Raw genomic sequence first — 21,001 nt, 5'->3', positions numbered from 1 at the left:
TAACTTCATATCAGGATGTAGAAATTTTACAGAAAGACCCGAACAAAATAGTGGAGTGGGCAATTACATGTCAAATGACGGAAAAAAAGAGAAAATGGATTTGGGACTTTACATGAGGCATGTTTTTGTTGATGATAATGTATGAAATACCTAACTATAAATTAAATGAATGTCACAATCCCCAAACAGTGGTCCATGAAACCATAATAAATTAATGAATTTGATAAATTAATAAATATGATATATAAAGCATAATATAAATGATATACAATGCATGATGTAAATGAGAAAAAACATGATAAATATAATAATAATCATAATAACATATTTAATATCAATAATAAATGGGCATGATTGGTACAGACAATAGCAATAAATAAAATGAGCATACAAATCAAATAGACATAATTATTTATCATGATAAATACAGGCAATGAGTAATGTAAACAAAATTCATGATTATGGGCAAGCTTGACTTGGCACCCTTGAGTGAAGACACAACGCGTTTCATGGCGTTTACAGCCAATCATCAGGAGTAGGATGAATGAATTTAGCTACAAGGTTAAATAAATAAATGTATCATGTATTTATCATGATAATTATGAATTATTTGATTTGTATGTTCATTTTATTTATTGCTATTGTCTATACTAATCATGTCCTTTTATTATTAGGTAGTAAATATGTTATTATGATTATTATTATTTTTATCATGGTTTTTCTCATTTACATCATTTTTTGTATATCATTTATATTATGCATTATATCATAATTATTAATTTATCAAATTCATTCATTTATTATGGTTTCATGGACCACCTTTTGGAGATTGTGACATTTAATTAATTTATAGTTAGGTATTTCATATATTATCATCTACAAAAACATGCCTCGTGTAAAGTCACAAATCCATTTTCTCTTTTGTTCCGTATATATTCAGGGATGGAGGCATGCCTTTGTTGTGCTAGGGTTTAAACAGGTCACTCTTTGTTTTAAATTTACTTGGCAAATGAGGTTTATTGTGGAGAAATATAAAATAATGCACTTGGGGGCTAAGAACATAAATGCAAACTACTCACTACGGGGAGAACCTCTGGGGGGAATCAAGGATGAAGAAAGATCTGGGAGTCCTAGTGGAAGATAGACTGAGCAATAGCCTGCAATGTCAAGCTGCAGCTACCAAAGCAGGCAGAATATTAGCATGCATAAAAAAGGGGATATACTCCAGAGACAAAACTATAATCATGCCACTTTATAAAAATCTGGTCCGGCCACATCTGGAGTATTCTGTCCAGTTCTGGTCACCAATCCGCAGACGGGATGTGCTGGAGCTGGAGAGAGTCCAAAGAAGGGCAACTAAATTAATAAGGGGGGTGGAGGACCTCAAATACGAGGAGCGACTACAAGCACTAAATGTATTCAAATGTACACTTGACAAAGGAGCACACATGCTCACTGTGAGTCTCGCGCATGCTTTGAAACGCGTTGTGTTTTCCCTTACACTCCGGTGACGTCACACGCTAGCGGGCATCCCTTCAGAGCGGAACAATCCCTTCCACTCCAGCGAGTGCTACGACCAGCCTGTTTCCCTGCACGTGATCGCGGTCATCCCAGCTGGAGACTCCGACTGTACCGGACACTCAGCAACATTGTGGACTGATCCAGGAGCCCTTACCTCCCCGGAGCTTGTAACCCCTTACTCCCATGTAAGTTTTGGATTACATGCTGTTTTCCTCATTAAATACCTGCACTCAGAGGCGCTTTTCGCTTATGTTTTTTTGTCTCATTTACCAGAGCTGACTTCGCTCGTACGAAAAGCTGTGCCCTCAGTGTTGGTCCCATCACAGAGATGGTTTAAACATCTATCTCCAAAGACTGCCTTGTCATTTTCTATGGACTAATTTTAAAATTGCATTCACGGATCTTTTATCTTACATATATGTTGTTATCATTATTTTTAATGACCTCTTATTTCCATGTCCTGAGCGCTAGCATATATATATATGTATGTAACTATATGGATTTCAGGGAATTTTTATCAGCCTCTATTAGCCAGGGGTATCCATAAGGGTCAGCAGGGTAGTCTAAAGAGTCTGAAGAGAGATACAGTGCAGGTCCAGTCAATTTTTATTTTGTACAACAGGAGATCACAAGAAAAAGCCGTCTCGTGTCGGGGACTCAACACTCCCCCTTCATCAGGGCTTAGAGGCCAATAGTAAATATCAAGGATACTGAATAACCAAATACAAAACAAAGATAGAATAATGTTCATTTGATCACAAACAAACAAAAGATTTCCCAGCACACTTACCGACCAACCTGCAAAACAACTGAATTGGCCCTGTCCAACAGTTTACGTTAAAAACAGAGGGTTTCGTTTTCAAATGTGTGCGAACAAAACCCTCTGTTTTTAACGTAAACTGTTGGACAGGGCCAAGTCAGTTGTTTTGCACGTTGGTCGGTAAGTGTGCTGGGAAATCTTTTGTTTGTTTGTGATGCGCATTGCCCTTCCATGTGCATCTTACTGTAAAGGCCAGTTATAGATTGGGGTGGTTGCCACTTTCTTGTAAAGTTCATTTGATGACCGACTGGAGACCTGAATGAACATTCTTCTATCTTTGTTTTACTATTTGTTATCCAGTATTCTCCATATTTGCTATCAGAAATGTATTGGATTTTCTTTTTTTGTGATCTGTTATGCTAAATAAAAATTGACTGGACTTTCAATGTAATTTCTAGTTCTGGTGACCACCAGAAAATAGTATCAAACCAAATGCATGCAACTAAACTAAACCAACTGATCGCTCCTCTATTAATCTTTTTTAACTCTTACTGCTCTTTATCAATACTTCTCTGTCCCCTCAGCCCCACGAATCTCTCCTCTATCCATCACATCTCATTCTCCTCCATCTCCTTATTCACTATCTATTCATTTTCCCCTTCTTCTCACTATTTCCATCACTCTGTCTCTCTAATACTTCTGTCTCCTCCCTTCATCTACTGTATCGTTCACTCTTTTACTCCCCCATCCCTCTTCCTCCTCCATCTCTCTCTCCTATATTCCTCTCTCTCTTTTCTAGCCATCCATTCTCTCTCTCTTTCATCTATCCCTCTCTCCCTTTCTTCCCTTCTCTGTCTTTTTTCTTTATTCATCCCTCTACATCCATCTCTCTCTCTCCTCTTTCCATCTCTATCTCCCCTTATTCCATCTCTCTTACCCCTCTTTCCAGCACTTTCTCTTTCTCTCTCTCTCCTCTTTCCATCTGTCTCTCCTCTTTCCAACTCTCTCTTTCTCTCCATTTCCCCCCCTCTCTCTTTCCATCTCTCCCCTCTTTTTTCTCTCTTTTCTAGCCATCCATTTTTCCCTCTCTTTCATCCATACCTCTTTCCCTTTCTCCCCCTCCTATATTTATCTGTCTTACCTTCCTCTCTTTTTTATTAATCTCATTCTACATCCATCTCTCTCTCTCTCTCTGCTCTTTCTATCCCGTTCTCTCCCTCCATCTTTCCGTCTGTCTCTCCTCTTTTCAACTCTCTCTCTTTCCCTCCCTTTCTCTCTCTCTCTCTTTCCATCTCTCCCTCCATCTTTTCTTCTGTCTTCCCTCTTTCCAACTCTCTCTCTTACCCCTCTTTCCATCACTCTCCCCCTTCTCTCCATCTCTCTCTCTTTTCTAGCCATCCATTTCTCTCTCTCTTTCATCTATCCCTCTTTCCCCTTCTCCCCATCCTCTATTTATTTGTCTTTCTTTCTCTCTCCTTTATTCATCCCACTCTACATCCATCTCTCTCTCTCTCACCCTCTTTCTATCTTGCGCTCTGCCTGCATCTTTCCATCTTTCTCTCTCTCCCTTTTTTCCATCTCTATCTCCCCTATTTCCATCTCTCTCTCTCTCTCTCTCTCTCTCTCTCTCTCTCTCTCCCCTCTTTCCATCTCTCTCTCTTTCCATCTCTCTCTCTCTCTCTCTCTCTATCTCCCCTCTCATTCTCTCTCTCCCCTCTTTCCATCTCTCTCTCTTTCCATCTCTCTCTCTCTATATCTCCCCTCTCATTCTCTCTCTCTCCTCTTTCCATCTCTTTCTTTCCATCTCTCTCTCTCTCTCTCTCTCTTCATCTCTCCATCCCCCCTCTTTCCATCTCTCTCTCTCTCTCTCTCTCTCCTCTTTCCATCTTTCCCTCCCCCTCTTTCCATCTCTCTCTCTCTCTCTCTCTCTCTCTCTCTCTCTCTCTCTCTCTCTCTCTCTCTCTCCTTTCCATCTCTCTCTCTCTTTCCATCTCTCTCTCTCTCTCTCTCTCTCCATCTCTCTCCCCTCTTTCCATCTCTCTCTCTCTCTCTCTCTCTCTCTCTCTCTCTCTCTCTCTCTCTCTCTCTCCATCTCTCTCCCCTCTTTCCATCTCTCTCTCTCTCTCTCTCTCCCTCTCTTTTTCCATATCTCTCTCTCTCTCTCTCTCTCTCTCTCTCTTCTATCCCCCTTTCTCCTGTAGGGAGTAGAGGTATATGATCTCCTGTCGGTGCAGTCTGTTTGGTTTGCTGCATTGGGTGTGTGTGCGTCCTGTAACAATACTCTCTTTTTGTGAAGAAGAAGAAGAGGGGTGATTGTGTATGTCAGATGTTGGATCATCATCACACAGCCTTGTTACACACGCAGGAAGCGGGCCCACATCCTCACGTCCCTCCCCGGACCACACAAGAGCAGTGTATGGTCCGTGTGTCGTCTTGTGCATACAATGCCCCAAGGCGCTTACGCTGCAGCGAAGTCGCTGCGGACACTTCCACCATTGTTCTGACAGGCCGGTCTGAGGCGCCAGGTGTTTTCTGCTCCGTGGCGTCCGCGCACGCTGCTTCTTCCGAGGGCGCTACAGGAAGGGTCTTGTGGTTTCCAATCCCTGGGAGAAGCTTTTCCTTGTTTAAGTTTGTACAGAATGTCTTGTGAACTGCAGCCTGTGTATGGAGAGAGCGAATTTCATGGGGTTGAGCCGTGACCCTGCGGTGTTTTGTTCCAGGGCAGGGATCGCAGACGTCCCAGAAAGGGGAGCGATCATTCCCAGTGCTGATCTGAGGCCCGCTTTCACCTCCTTACATCATCCGGATGTCCGGCAAAAAACGTGGAGGATTCAAGTAGCAGAGCAATGTGCTGCGGTCTCGTCATAAAAGAGTCCACAAATATGTTTTTGTCACTGTCTGTTTAATAAGCTAATACTAGAATTTGACTTAAAGCAGAACTCCACCCATAAAAAAACATGATAAAAATGAAGAACCTATTAAACTCTTGGCACCGACACCTCCCGACCCTTTAAGAGGTTTAAGATGCCGGGAGGCGGGGTTTGTGATCATGTGACCGCCATGATTGGCTGTCACGGCGGTCACATGATCAAAAAGCACCCGTTCGCAAGCAGCGATCTGGAATTTTCTGTTAGCCGCCAATAACTGTGGCGGGAGCAGGCAGGGGCATGCCACTTGATGTCCTCAGTCTGATGGCCAGCTGATGCCATTTGTGGGATGATTCAACCCACTTCCTGTGAGCTCAGGTCATCCTAGACCTGCCCCCCCCCCCCATTCTGTGACTGGACAGTGGAGGAGAAGCGACACAGTCATGATCTTATCTCCTTGTCACTCTGCTCTCTCCTCCTAACAGGATGCTTCTGCTTCTTCTTCTCACAATCCAGTCCTGCTGTACAGGGACTGCACAAGGTTGATACCAGGTCACATTCAGGTACTTACACTGGCAGTGTAGTGATTATAGAGCTGCTTTAGTTTGTGTCTTTGAAATCTGCCTAAACTTTAGCTTTTTAATCTCTACTAGACTATATTGCCAAAAGTTTAGGGACGCCTGCCTCTACACACACATGAACTTTAATGGCATCCCAGTCTTATGCCCCGTACACACGGTAGGACATTGATCGGACATTCCGACAACAAAATCCTAGGATTTTTTCCGACGGATGTTGGCTCTAACTTGTCTTGCATACACACGGTCACACAAAGTTGTCGGAAAATCCGATCGATCTGAACACGGTGACGTAAAACACGTACGTCGGAACTATAAACGGGGCAGTAGCCAATAGCTTTCATCTCTTTATTTATTCTGAGCATGCGTGGCACTTTGTGCGTCGGATTTGTGTACACACGATCGGAATTTCCGACAACGGATTTCGTTGTCGGAAAATTTTATAGCCTGCTCTCAAACTTTGTGTGTCGGAAATTCCGATGGAAAATGTGTGATGGAGCCCACACACGGTCGGAATTTCCGACAACAAGGTCCTATCACACATTTTCCATCGGAAAATCCGACCGTGTGTACGGGGCATAAGTCTGTAGGGTCCAATATTGAGTTGGCCCACCCTTTGTAGCTATAACAGCTTCAACTCTTCTGGGAAGGCTGTCCACAAGGTTTAGGAGTGTGTCTATGGGAATGTTTAACCATTCTTCCAGAAGCGCATTTGTGAGGTCATGCGCTGATGTTGGACGAGAAGGCCTGGTTCACAGTCTCCGCTCTAATTCATTACAAAGGTGTTCTATCGGGTTGAAGTCAGGACTCTGTGCAGGCCAGTCAAGTTCCTCCACCCCAAACTCACTCATCCATGTCTTTATGGATCTTGCTTTGCGCACTGGTGCTCAGTCATGTTGGAACAGGAAGGGGCCATTCCCAAACTGTTCCCACAAAGTTGGGAGCATAAAATTGTCCAAAATGTCTTGGTATGCTGACACTTTAGGAGTTCCTGGTCCAAATCATTTGGTGGAGGGGGGATTATGGTGTGGGGTTGTTTTTCAGGGGTTGGGCTTGGCCCCTTTGTTCCAGTGAAGGGAACTCTTAAGGCGTCAGCATACCAAGATATTTTGGACAATTTCATGCACCCAACTTCTGACCAATCAGGTAGGATATATCAGGCAGCAAACATGATGTCTCTGAAGTTGATGTGTTGAAAGCAGAAAAACTGGGCATCACAGTTTGTTGTGTATGGGGCTGTGTAGCCGAAGACCGGTTATGGTGCCCATGTTGACCCGAGTCTACAGCCAAAAGCACCTACAATGGGCGCGTGAGGATCAGAACTGGACCACCGAGCAATGGAAGAAGGTGGCCTGGTTTGATGAATCCTGTTTTCTTACATCATGTGAATGGCCGCGTCCGTGTGCATTACTTACCTGGAGAAGAGATGGCACCAGGATGCAGTATGAGAAGAAGGCAAGCCGATGGAGGCAGTCTGATGCTTTGGGCAAAGTTCTGCTGGTAAACCCTGGCTCCTGACATTCATGTGGATGTTACTTGACATGTACCACCTACCTAAACATTGTTACTGACCAAGTATCCCCTTCATAGAAACTGTATTCCCTGATGGCAGTGGCCTCCTTTAGCAAGATAATGCACCCTGCCACACTGCAAAAATGATTTAAGGATGGTTTGAGGAACACAACTGTGAGTTTGAGGTGTTTACTTGACCTCCAAAATTCTCCAGATCTTAACCCAATCAAGCATCTGTGCTAGAAAAACAAGCTCGATCCATGGAGGCCCACCTTGCAACCTACAGGACTTAAAGGATCTGCTACTGACGGCTTGGTAACAGGTCAGGGCTGTTCTGGCCAGGCAAAAGGGGGACCTACACAATATAAGTTGGGTGGTCATAAAGTTATGGATGATCGGTGTATTGTCTTTGTTTCCACTGGGGAGATTTCCCCACATTTCCTGTCCTGGTGACCACACAGAAACTCCCCAGATAAAGCACGGTAGTAAAAACCCCAACAGAGGTTTAAATGCTCCCACAATCCACCTGTAACTAAAATAAATAAGCTCTGGGTTTGTGCCATGTGGGAAATTTACCTGCAAATATCACTTGAAGGAGCACTTTGTTTGGAACTAAATCATTTGCTTCCGGAAAGTGGCGAAAACTTTCTCTCCCATCGCCGGCCAATAATCATCTCTGCTTCTTCTCTGCTAGACAAGGGGAGGGAGAGAGAGGATTGAGAGATAAGCCGGCCGTGAGAACATTATGAGAACACAAGTGTGGCTGAGCCAAAAAAAGTTACAGAACGTTGTGTTAATAAGATATTATCCCTCGTAATGGGCGGTGAGCGTAAATGATAAAGAAGGAAAAAGAGGCTGCTGCATGGGGAGATTTCCCACTGAAATGATGATAGGGAGATTTCTGCTCACACCCACTTGGCTCATGTCATGTGAAAGACTAGTTGTTAATAGCTAGTGTCTCTGCCCCTCCCACAAGGAGGAGATTTTCCAGTAGTAGTTTGTGTCTCTGCCCCTCCCACAAGGAGGAGATTTTCCAGTAGTAGTTTGTGTCTCTGCCCCTCCCAAAGGGTGAGATTTTTCCACGGAAGTTTGTGTTTCTGCCCCTCCCACAAGGGTAGAATTTTCCCATGGTGGCTTGTGTCTCTGCCCCTCCCACATTAGTGCAATTCCCTGCAGTAGTTTGTGTCTCTGCCCCTCCCACAAGGATAAGATTTTCTAGTAGTACTTTGTGTCTCTGCCCCTCCCACAAGGATGATATTTTTCAGCAGTAGTTTGTGTTTCTGCCCCTCCCACAAGGGTAAAGTTTTCCCATGGTAGCTTGTGTCTCTGCCCCTCCCACAAGGGTGAGATTTTCCTGCAGTAATTTGTGTCTCAGCCCCTCCCACAAAGGTGCAATTCCCTGCAGTAGTTTGTGTCTCTGCCCCTCCCACAAGGATAAGATTTTCCAGTAGTACTTTGTGTCTCTGCCCCTCCCACAAGGTGAGATTTTTCCATGGTAGTTTGTGTTTCTTCCCCTCCCACAAGGGTAAAATTTTCCCATGGTGGCTTGTGTTTCTGTCCCTCCCACAATAGTGCAATTCCCTGCAGTAGTTTGTGTCTCTGACCCTCCCACAAGGATAACATTTTCTAGTAGTACTTTGTGTCTCTGCCCCTCACACAAGGATAAGATTTTTCAGTAGTAGTTTGTGTCTCTGCCCCTCCAATAACTGTGAAATATTCCCATTGTGGCTTGTGTCTCTGCTCCTCCCACAATGGTGCATTTCCCTGCAGTAGTTTGTGTCTCTGCCCCTCCCACAATGGATAGATATGCAGGGATAGATAGATAGATAGATAGATAGATAGATAGATAGATAGATAGATAGATAGATAGATAGATAGATAGATAGATAGATTCTCTGTAAACACTGTCTTGTGTGTCGACATCTAACCGGTTGACTCAGGGGAAAGTATATTTTCCCATAAGCAGAAAAAGCCCCAGAGGTTGGGTCAGGTTCAGCGCTATTTATGTCGGTTTGTGCGGACTGCGGCTCGGCCACAAATTGTGGGTTAGTTGTCATTTGCAGCTTTAGGTTGAATGGATCACAGGATTATAAAAAGATCCCTTGTCAGGAATATAAACCCACTATTGACTCTCCTATTACAAGATAAAAATAATCACCGTGAGAACAGGCCTCTTTAACTTCATGACACGGCGCATCTCCGAACTCCACGTGTAAATTGTGGCTATCACCGCAACACACCAGAGACTCAAGCCTTAAAGGGTGACGGTACCCAAAAGTCATATTTCTTTCACGAGTCATAGACGATATATGGTTTTGTCTGATTGGGTTTCTGCGTCAATTATTGATTATGAACACGGAAGAGATGAGCCAAAAGTTTGATTAGTTGTGGTTCAACTGAACTTTTAAAAAAATGTATGAACCTCCAAGATTGGGAATTTACAAGCCTGAAGTCCCACTGGAAATCCAGAAAGCAGCAAATGAGGCAAAATTGTGCAGAGAAATCTGGGAAGCTCCAGGTTGCCTTTACAAAATGGTGGGACCAAAAAATAGGCTGAGCCACATCCTTTAAAAATTCCATGAGGGATACTAAGATAAAAGAGGAAGGGGAGGGGGCCTGGTAGGCCTGGCAGTCAAGATAAACGATGCTCAGAGTCTTTGGTCCCTTACTCCCAGAAGCCTTTTGGAAATCTGAACTTCCAAAAATAACTCTAAAATTTAGATTTGGATAGGGACATCCAAATTCATTAAATCCCATCAGAATCTAACATCATCCGAATTTCAGCAACAACTCTACTACACAGCAACCATTGTACCAGGCCATGTTTCCCAAAGCAAGACAAGCTTTAACATAAAGATTCCTTTTATATTTAATGGTGCCTGTTCACACCTGAGCATCATGATGCCATTTGGTGTCCAAAAAAGTAGATACTTTTTTTTTGGAGGGGACAAAATCGTATGCTTTTTGCCCAACTGACATTAAATTGGAGCGTCCGAAAATGTGCACACGTGGTTTAGCATGCTATTTGCATATTTTTTTACATCAACAACCAGTCTCCTCCCTCTAGCAACTCCAGACCTTTCAAAAAAATGGAGGATTTATGAGGGTCCATAATGATGGGGGGGACCTTCAGCCGCCTGTTGAGGGCCCATACAAACTTCTACAATCCTAGAGATAACCATTACAAGAACCGTGGAGAGCGGCAGAGGGCCTGGGGAGAAATTGGCATGGAAGACATGATTTAAGATTCCCGATAGCACAAGACACCCCAACACCCCACAGAGCAACAAGGGAGGAAGATACAAGAATGATGATATAAGATGTCATGGATGATACTGCTCACCATTGTCAAAATGCCTAAAAATGCTCAAGTATTAATGGAGGATAAAAGGTGTAGATTGTAAAACAGGGTTATTATTAAACCTAGCAGCAGAAAAGATTCACAGATTTATTTTCATTATGTTAATTTAAACTTTCAAATAAAGAAAAGGTTACAGTGTTTTCTTTTACAATATTACGATGTCTATGTTGCAACAATGCAGAGTAACAATAAGAACTATCATAAGAATAATAACGGCTTTAGCTAAAAAAAATCAAGCAAAAACAGAGGAAAATCCTCCAAGAAATTGGAAAACCAAAACATAGAATTCATTGATGAAGATATTTCATCCAGGGGTACCAAATTTTCTCCAACTTTGTTTATCTGTTCTTTAAATACTGGTCAATAATAATAGTTATAACTACTTCTTCAACCAATATTATATGTAGTGAATTTAAGGCTTTACTGATCATGGACAGTCTCATCTTGGACTCTAAAATGGTCACCATCAACTATTGATTGATTGGTCACTGATTTTGGGGAATCATAGAATGTAGTGTACCTGAAACCATGAGGCTCCCTTGTTGCAAATCAGTAGTTTTCAAGGCTATAATTTGGGTACCATGTGTTTTAAGCACAGAAGATTTGCACAAAGATTATTTTATCAACCTTGACTGTCTCGCAGAATTTTCATTGGATTGTCCTTTTTGTCAAGATAATGATAACTTAGAGTTATGGGTTAGGTTTCGGATGAATGACTAATTTGAGGGGTAGGTTCATGGTAAAGATTAGGTTTAGTGGTTAGGCTGTGGGCAATTACTTATTGGATAACAAGAGTCATTTATTTATTGGAAAATGTATTTATTCAGATATGACAACATTTTGGCGGTAAAAGGTCCTGAAGCATGATTACAAATTTAAATTGCTAAAAAAAAAAAATATATGGATTGCCAAGTACGCATTGGCGAGCTAGCATCTAGTGAAAATGTAATGACGAGAAGGAATAGCCAAATGCAAATGTATCTGCATGTTCCTGGCAGTTACAGATGTAATTTAGTGAGCGAACTATAGGAGCAAGAGCTTGCCAACTGAACAATTTCAAATGTGCAAAACAAAAAGTTACAACAGAAATGTCTAACTCCTTAAAGAATCAACTTTCCCTTTGGCAGTCAAAGTCAGGGTTCTGGTACAGGTAAATTAAGCCCAGATCAGATTAACAATGGTCCACAGAAGATGTCAGAAGATGTCATGCCTTTAATGCCATGTAGACATGTTTGCACATTCCAACAACAAAAATCCATGTTTTTTTTTCCGACGGATGTTGGCTCAAACTTGTCTTGCATACACACGGTCACACAAATGTTGACAGAAATTCCGATCGCCAAGATCGCGGTGACGTACAACACATACGACGAGCCGAGAAAAATGACGTTTAATTGCCAGTACGGCTCTTCTGCTTGATTCTGAGCATGCGTGGAATTTTGTGCGTCGGAATTGTGTACACACGATCGGAATTTACGACAACGGATTTTGTTGTCGGAAAATTTGAGATCCAGATCTCAAATTTTGTTTGTCGGAAATTCCGACGAAAAATGTCCGATGGAGCCCACACACAGAATTTCCGACAAAGAGCTCCCATCGAACATTTGTTATCGGAAATTCCGATCGTGTATACGCGGCATAACAGTATTGGACACAGTTTACATTTGTTCCAAAGTCTTCTGTGCCTCACACCACCCCATTAGCTCTGGCAAATTCACAGTCCTTGAAGGCTCCATTTGATCACAACAAATGCCTGGAAAATCCCAAGGTGAGAGCGCAAAGGGAGTTCTTGGATGTACACTACCAGGGTTGGAATTTGCCACCTCCAAAGCTTGCTGCAGATTCCCATGGGAGGAATGGTGCTACCCCTTTAACAGAATAAGCATAATAGGCACAGTGCCTCCACCTTGCCTCCACCATGTCTCCACTGTGCCTCCACCATGTCTCCACTATGCCTTCATTGTTCCTAAACTTTGCCTCCACTATACCTTAACTGTGTTTCCACCATGCATCAACTGTGCCTCTACCATGCCTCAAAACATGTTTCCAATATGCCTCCATGGTGTCTCCACTGTTCCCCAACTGTGTCTCAACTATATCTCCACCATACCTTCATGGTGCCTCCACATTACCTCCACCATGCTTCAACTGCGCCTCCATTGTGCCTCAATAGTACCTCCTCCGTGCCTTCACTTTGAATACACCATGCCTCAACTTTGCCTCCACAATGGCTCAGGTGTGTCCCTACCAACTACCATGCCTCCAAACAAGTGTCTATCTTGAATCCAATATGCCTCCATGGTCTCTCCAATGTGCCCCAACTATATCTCCACCGAACCTCCAGATTACCTCCACAATGCCTCAACTGTGCCTCCACCGTGTCTCAACAGTACCTCCTCTGTGTCTCCACCTTGCCTCTACTGTGCTTCCACTATGTCTGAGCTGTACCCCCACCTTGCCTTCATTGTGCCTAAACTTTGCCTACACTATACCTCATCTGTGTCTCCACCTTGCTTCTACTGTGCCTCCACTATGCCTGAACTGTACAGCCACCTTGCCTCTATTGTGTCTAATCTTTGCCTCCACCATACCTCAGCTGTGCCGCTATCATGCTTTCAACAATGCTCCCATCATTCCTCCACTATGCCTCCACTATGTTTCCACTTTGCCCCAACTGCACCTCCACTAAACCTCCACCAAGCCTCCAATGCCTACACCATGCCACAACTGTGCCTCCACGATACCTACAATGTGTTTCCACTGTTCTTTTACCTTGCTCATGCTCTGTAGCTTCGTTCTCACTACCTTGTCTGTTAGCCAGTCCAGTAATGCCACATTTGTTTTGCAATGCCCAAAGCTGCTACTCACACCTGAGCAATCAATGGGGATCTGTTTTTTAACAAAAACCTTAGGGTACTCTACAAATGATTGTATTTTTTACTGTTAATGTAAAAATAATAGATGGGGTACATTATGCGATCATTATACATATAAATTGCTCATTGGCCTTCTTTATGCTACAGTAATCTTGTACTTGGCATTCGGAAATGCATTAAGAAAGCCACATTCTTAGCCAAAGTCCCCACCTTAAATTACACAAAAATAATTCTGCTTAGGCAGAGGCGTCCTCCTGACCCCGTCCGCTAAATGGGAAAAACATGCAATAATTTGTCAAGTGTTCTTAGGCAGTAATGAATGGATTGTCCTCGATGCTGAATTCTCATCCCGAACACATATAATCAGGAAGATTATTTTACATACCACTAACTGCTTAGTATGCTCCATAATTGCAGCTTTTCTGCTCATATGTCAGCTCCAATATCCATATTGTCTTACATATTTCAGACGAGCCTGACTTTTTCAGGGGAACCTGCCATTTTTATACCGGAGTGCAATTTTACCTTCCCGTAATACCCAATTTTATTCTATATTTACCTTAAGCTGTACTTCCTCTACGGCCAGCAGCAAAATTGGAGTCTGAAACGGCAGAGGAGATGATTATTAAACCAGACTTTTCATTGGCTGGTTTGGGTTTCCAGGGGCTGAAATTGGTGCTGATGCAGAGTACTGAGCCGCTGGACAATGCGCTGGGAATTTTGTGCTGTTTTTAATAATTTTTTCAACACTCAAATCTTGCTTGGAATGAGAAGGCATTGTCAGGGTTAACAAACTGTGTTGAAAAATAGCTTTTTTAAAGGTCAAGTCCAGATTGCCCTTTACATACTTACCTTTTTTCTGGGGGTCTTCGGTCTGGCCAGTGGTGAGTCTGAGAGGGGCAGGCGTGAGTATTGTGTCAAGAGCCCCTTTATTTAATAAATGCTGGACAATGAATCATGTATTTTTATTTTAAACTGAAGCTTAACTTTTTGGGTTCATTTAAAGCTAATGTAGCACTACCCCACGTAAGAGCTGCAAGTAGAACTGAAATCCCCCCACCCCACACAGCCAGGCACACCAAATTTTCACAGTCTCCCAGAGTCTTTTTTGTATTTTATTGAGGGATTTGAACTTGGATGGGGATAGGGGTATTATGGGATGCCCATAACTCTGCAGTGATAGCTCTCTTTTACACAGTCTATATATACTCCTCTACTTCCTCCAGCACTTCACTTGCTTGCAGAAAAAAACAGACTCAGCTGGGACACTTTTAGTGACTCTGGCAAAGCACTCAGCAGGTCAAAGCAAAAGCCCTTTACAGGCAGGGAACCCAGGCTCCTTGGTTGTGTAGCAAAGTCCAGTGTTCAGCTTACATCCCTATGGCTACTGATCCCAGCACCACCTCTTCAAGCACCACAAGCCCACCTGGTTGCAGCTGCCCCTTTCACTAGCCCTCATGGCTAACTTCTCCACAGTCCTCCCAGACTGACACTCACCAGCCCATCCAGCTGACTCCTCAGGAGATCTCCTGAACATGCTGACTCTCCTGCTGTCCTCACTCTTGCTTCTGTGCATCCAGGACAGGACTCCGCGGTGTGTTGTAGAGGGTCTCTCTAGCACCTGAACCCCAGGCCCGATGACACACCCCCCCCCAGACTAGGGGGCATCCTCAAGGGCCACCGATCGCCTCCTCAGCGCTTCATCTCCATCTTCCACCCGACTGCGCCTAGCTGGCAGGACCCATGAGTATTTATGAGGTTCCCACCCCCTGCCAGTGCCAGCCCTTTATTGGGTATTGGCTGGGGCCCTCATCAATATTCCAGGCAGCTCCTCCTAAACTCCACCCTCTACTTCTGGAGGCTTCTCCAAGTTTCAAGAGAGCAGGGGGGATTACCGGAGATGCTGCCTGCTGAGTCATCCAGCCTTCCTGAGTCACTCAGCCCTGACCCAGATTCAACCCAGGCTTGGCTGCTAGCCAAGCCAAATTTACCTACTCTAGCAACTATGTACACTAGCCCACTAGCTAGAGGGTGCAACACTAATACTTTAGTGCTTGGAGTTAAACTCTCTGAGCATTTCTGCTATCTTTCAGGGTCTGAATCACTGGGATCTCTTTGTTGAGTTCCCAGACCTGTAGACTTGCTTTTCTAGTACTGAGGGGCTCCAACCATTACTGCTGGATTTTTAAAATTTTATTTTGCATAATATGGAATGTAACAGGGGGGCATGGAACACACAAAGATTGGCAGGACCCCCCCCCCCCCCGCCCCCCCAAAAAAATCTTTATTTTGTGGAATTGCCCTCAGCTAATTCTGGGGAAATGCATTGCCAAGTGTTCCCTGATTCATTATACCACCCACTTTCCACAGCCAAATCAACATATACTGGAGCAGGAGAGGGAGGTTGCCCAGCAAAGATGTATATTTGTGTGTCTGTGCTTACTGCCTCATCTGTCCAGAAACGTAGATATCTGACATTTATGTCATTTTTTCAGTGCAACCTTATAATCTTCTCTCTGCTGTTTTAGACAGCAAAGTGCTAGTTGGCATTCCAAATATCTTCTGGCCAGCTCATCTCCTGAAACTTCTACAACCATCAACTTTATTATTAACTCGAAAGCAGAAAATGGTTTATAAAATTGCCATTTATTTTGGTTGGCCCCTTAAGTTCATTACATCTGTGAAAAATAGTTGTCTTCTCACAAGTCGATCGTCACTCATAAAGGATCTGGGCTGAACGACTGACATCTCCCTCGGCCATTCCTCTTGCCTTGGCCTGACGCCACAACTTGGCTGCTCTTCCATCCGATCGGATCAATCGTCGCCGGAGTTTCCATGTGTTCAGGAAAAGCCCTGTCTGTCCTGATATCCTCACAGGATGCGTCAGGATTGCCTCTCATCCATACATCAGGATGGGGTCTCCCGAGGTGATAAAACTCAAGTATTTCCTACTCTGCTGTCCCCAAGGACTGTGCTTTGTTGTATTTCTCTCTATAATCCCTTCATATGAAAGTGTTGTGCTGTTTAAGGTCAGCTATAATGGTTTCAAATAGGTTTATATGTTTGCTCATATATTGCATTTTTGTTTTGCACTATGGGTTCTGCGAGCAGAAGCTGTCTGCCTTCTGACTACCTCTTGCGGAAACTTTCTATCAAGTCTAAAAGGGTGTGTGTGTGGGGGGGGGGGGGGGGGCGCAGGGAGAGAAGTCACTCTTCCAACATATTTTTTTTGTGTGTAGAAATTGCAGATTGAGCTATTGAACTCTGTAAGCAAGATACTTTGTGTGATGCACCACCTGCCCCCCCCCAGCCTGGGTGCTTCCGCCAAGATACAGCTTCCTCCATTCTGGAACCAGCAACAAGGTATTATAGCTGAGCATTGCACCCAAGAACTAGACGACACTAGCTCAGGTGCAAACTGGAACTGTTTGTTGTAAGTTCACACAGAATATATGCCACACAAAATCAGGTAAGAGCTTAATCACATTATCCTAAAAAATGCAAACTGTAAACAGTAATATCATCAGTACATGTAATGAACAGCTAACATAAACATAAACGTAAATACATCCCACAATAGTTTGATAACAAGGTGAAGTGGGCACAATATTAGCAGACAGACAGAAAAATAGGTGACTCAATTAACAATGGAGATTCACACCTAGAAGGCACACAGCGGGGAATTATAGAACGAGAGACAGACACCTTAATAAAGAGATTACACATAACACCAGCATCAGGTTGTTTGAAGCTGATTATAATCTTCTGCTTAGAGTCTCTGAGTCTAGAAGAGGGGTTGAAGCAATCAATGCTGGTTTGGGCAACAAATCTGTATCCAGGTCCTAGGCTCCCAGAGATTGTCTGTTTTTGGGGAGACATGGACCCAAATCTGAAGTAAAACCACTCCAAAGGTCCCCCAGGCACACACCTCCCAAAGAATAGAGCCCCCTCAAAACCCAGGTCCATAGTCAGTAGGCAAGAGGCTACCCTGCAGTCCCCTCCACAAGCCTCTGTCCCGGTTGGCTCTGTCACACTTACTTTAGCATCCTAAAGTGTAAATAAAGGGCGTTTTATTGTAAGGCCCTTTTCACACACTTTTCACCTGTCTGTTCTTCAGGTGGTCTGCAGCCAGGTAGGTGTCCGTTTACACCCACATATCTCTGAGTCATTCCAGCTCTGGTAAAAAAAAAACAAACAGAAAAAGACTGCATACTTTTACAATTTTGGGGACCTAAAAGTGACGGATCGGAGGTAGCCTGATATAAACAGACAACAGTCCATTTACATCAGGCTGTCATGGGTCCACCTGTGTTCATCGGCCACAAACGGAAAAGGCATAGATGTCAAAACACTGGCTTCCATCTCATTCAGCTCCTCTTTAGCAGGAAATCTGCTCCCTGATGAGTAGAGTGGACGCCAGTCCATGTGAAAGGAGCCTAAGGGTATCATCAAATATCGTTGAAAACTCATACCTTGATGTTGACCTTACAATGTCCTTTTTCACTATCACGTACCTTGTAGGGAAGTCTAATGAGACGAGGAAGGCCTCTTTTACACCTCCAGCCCAGGGCTCCTGATAAGGGGGACAGGTAGTCCAAGGGCACGGAGAGACATGAGTGCCTCGCTGGTCTGCTGGACGCTGGTGCCAAAGGATGGGAGCCACTGTTTGAGTCTGTGATGTGTCGTCATCCCCTGGAGCATGACAAACAGTAGATCGGTTGCTGAAGTGACAGCCTAGAACGATGCAGAGGATGTGTTGGCTGAACACGGGATCTGCAGAATGGCGAGCAGCCAGGTGTGTAGTAAGTGGAGCTGCTAGCAGGTGAGTAGAGGGGATGCAGGAGCATAGGACTAATTCAATGTTGGGCAAGCCAAGGAAGCAACTGGCGGGCAAATCAGGAGTCAGTAGCAGGTGCAAGGCCAGGTTCCAAGACAAAGTCAGCATCAACTGAGCAGAGGGGAGCAGGCGGAAGCATAGAAGAGGTCTGTACAGGTGGATAGCAGCATTGGCCATGACTAACTATCCAGGTCAAAAAGTCCACTTGGCACAAACAATAGCAGCACGTGTTCATGCATGTGGTTTTGCACCTGTGCATTACTGCAGAGTTTGCAGCAACCGTAGGCATAAGGCTACACGCCATCCTGCACATCCAGCTTCCATACTGGTGTGACTTTGCTGACATTCATCATACCTTCATTATCTGTGGGAGGGTCTGCCTTCAGCATCAACACCTGAGCAGTTTGGGTGTTGCAATAGGAACATATTTAGAGCCCGCAATGCCCACCGGAGGTGAGGAAAACTCTTCAAATATGGAGACCTATTCTGATGAAAGCTGTCTAAGCGGTCTGATCAGCGGTGAATCACTTTTGAGAGGGAGCTTTGACAGCACCTGTTTTAACCCCGAGAAGCCTGCGGCACCACGCTGCAACTGTGTGCATTATATGCGGTTGCAGGGCAGTTGCAGCCAAGGTCGGTGCTACCACACAGTGTCTGTGTCCTGACTCCCAAATGAATGGAAACATTCATTGATGGGCACTGGTAGGCTGCATTGATGGGCGCTGGTGAGGCTTCATTTGATGGGCGCTGGTGAGGCTGCATTGATGGACGCTGGTAGGCTGCATTGATGGGCACTGGTAGGCTGCATTGATGGGCGCTGGTGAGACTGCATTGATGGGCGCTGGTGAGGCTACATTTGATGGACGCTAGTGAGGATTCATTTGATGGGCGCTGGTGAGGCTGCATTTGATGGGCGCTTCATTAAAAAGGTGGGGTTTACATGAGCAGGGAAAAGGGGGTGGAGCCGGGGGAGGGCGGCAAAATTAGGTTTTGCCTAAGGTGTAGAAAATCCTTGCACTAGCCCTGGTTGCAGCTCGGCCCCATTCACTTGAATGGATCACATTTGGCAGGGGTACTGTCCCCTGAACACGACAAGAGCTAATATTTTTTTGAGGTGAGGATTCTTGTCACAATGTTATATCTTGTACCCTAAATATGGTGGACTTAGCCTGGAGGAGTCAGGGTAGAGGGGGCAAAAACCAAGGCTCAACCTGATCCTCTTCTTACTTTCCTTCTCCACTCACAGAATTCCATGTATTGTAGTCTAGATTGTAAGCTCTAATGAGCAGGGCCCTCTGATCCCTCCTGTATTGATTTGTATGCATTTCGCCCCTCCTCCAGGGCGTCATCAAGATGTCCTTGATGACGCCCTGGAGGAGGGGCGAAACGCGTCGACACACTTCCAGTTTTACGTACCTGTGACGCTACTTCCGGTATCCCTGCAACTCACGCAGAACCACACTGCAGTTGCGAACCTGGATTACACTGATGCCTGTTTTACAAGTTGTCTCATGAGTGGCGCTTTTCTAATGCGCAGTTTAACAGTGCCGGCAGTACTTCACTATATGCCTTTTTTTTTCCTCTATATCGTTTCCCTGGTCCGCATACCGATTACCCGTGGGAGCTTCTTCAACCCTGGATTTACCATCGTGACTCCATTAAGCATCTTTTGACCCCTGGACTGCAAAGCTGAGAGTCGATGGGCTCTGGTGAGAGGGGTCACAAGAGGGGATTTTTTGTGCTCTTACACAGAGCGTGGTCTCCAAACATTTCCTTTCAATCTTGTTACCTTATTGCCGGTGAAGGACATGGCATTTTATATATTTATTTTTATTGTATTATTTACCATTGGGCATTTGTTGTATTGCACATTGCACTTTATTATGTATACACATTTAGTATGTTATCCATAAGCGCTGTTGGAACTCTTACATATATCCTTAAGGTTTAGTACCTTTGCAATAGCTGCTGTGGTCTTTGTAAATTATAATTATGCATATTTAGTTCACCATTTGGCGCGAGTTTTAGTTTACTTTACACTGGGGAGCTACAGTTCATTGAGGGAACCATGAATGCCAACATGTACTGTGACATACAGAAGCAGAGCATGATCCCCTCCCTTCAGAGACTGGGCCGCAGGGCAGTATTCCAACATGATAACGACCCCAAACACACCTCCAAGATGACCACTGCCTTGCTAAAGAAGCTGAGGGTAAAGGTGATGGACTGGCCAAGCATGTCTCCAGACCTAAACCCTATTGATCATCTGCGGGACATCCTCAAACGGAAGGTGGAGGAGCACAAGGTCTCTAACATCCACCAGCTCCGTGATGTCATCATGGAGGAGTGGTAGAGGACTCCAGTGGCAACCTGTGAAGCTCTGGTGAACTCCATGCCCAAGAGGGTTAAGGCAGTGCTGGAAAATAATGGTGGCCACACAAAATATTGACAATTTGGGCCCAATTTGGACATTTTCACTTAGGGGTGTACTCACTTTTGTTGCCAGCGCTTTAGACATTAATGGCTGTGTGTTGCGTTATTTTGAGGGGACATCAAATTTACACTGTTATACAAGCTGTACACTCACTACTTTACATTGTAGCAAAGTGTCATCTCTTCAGTGTTGTCACATGAAAAGAATAAAATATTTACAAAAATGTGAGGGGTGTACTCACTTTGGTGACATACT

Source organism: Aquarana catesbeiana, linkage group LG11 (genome assembly GCF_042186555.1).
Source record: "Aquarana catesbeiana isolate 2022-GZ linkage group LG11, ASM4218655v1, whole genome shotgun sequence".
Lineage (NCBI taxonomy): Eukaryota > Metazoa > Chordata > Amphibia > Anura > Ranidae > Aquarana > Aquarana catesbeiana.
Note: the sequence above shows the minus strand (reverse complement) of the source record.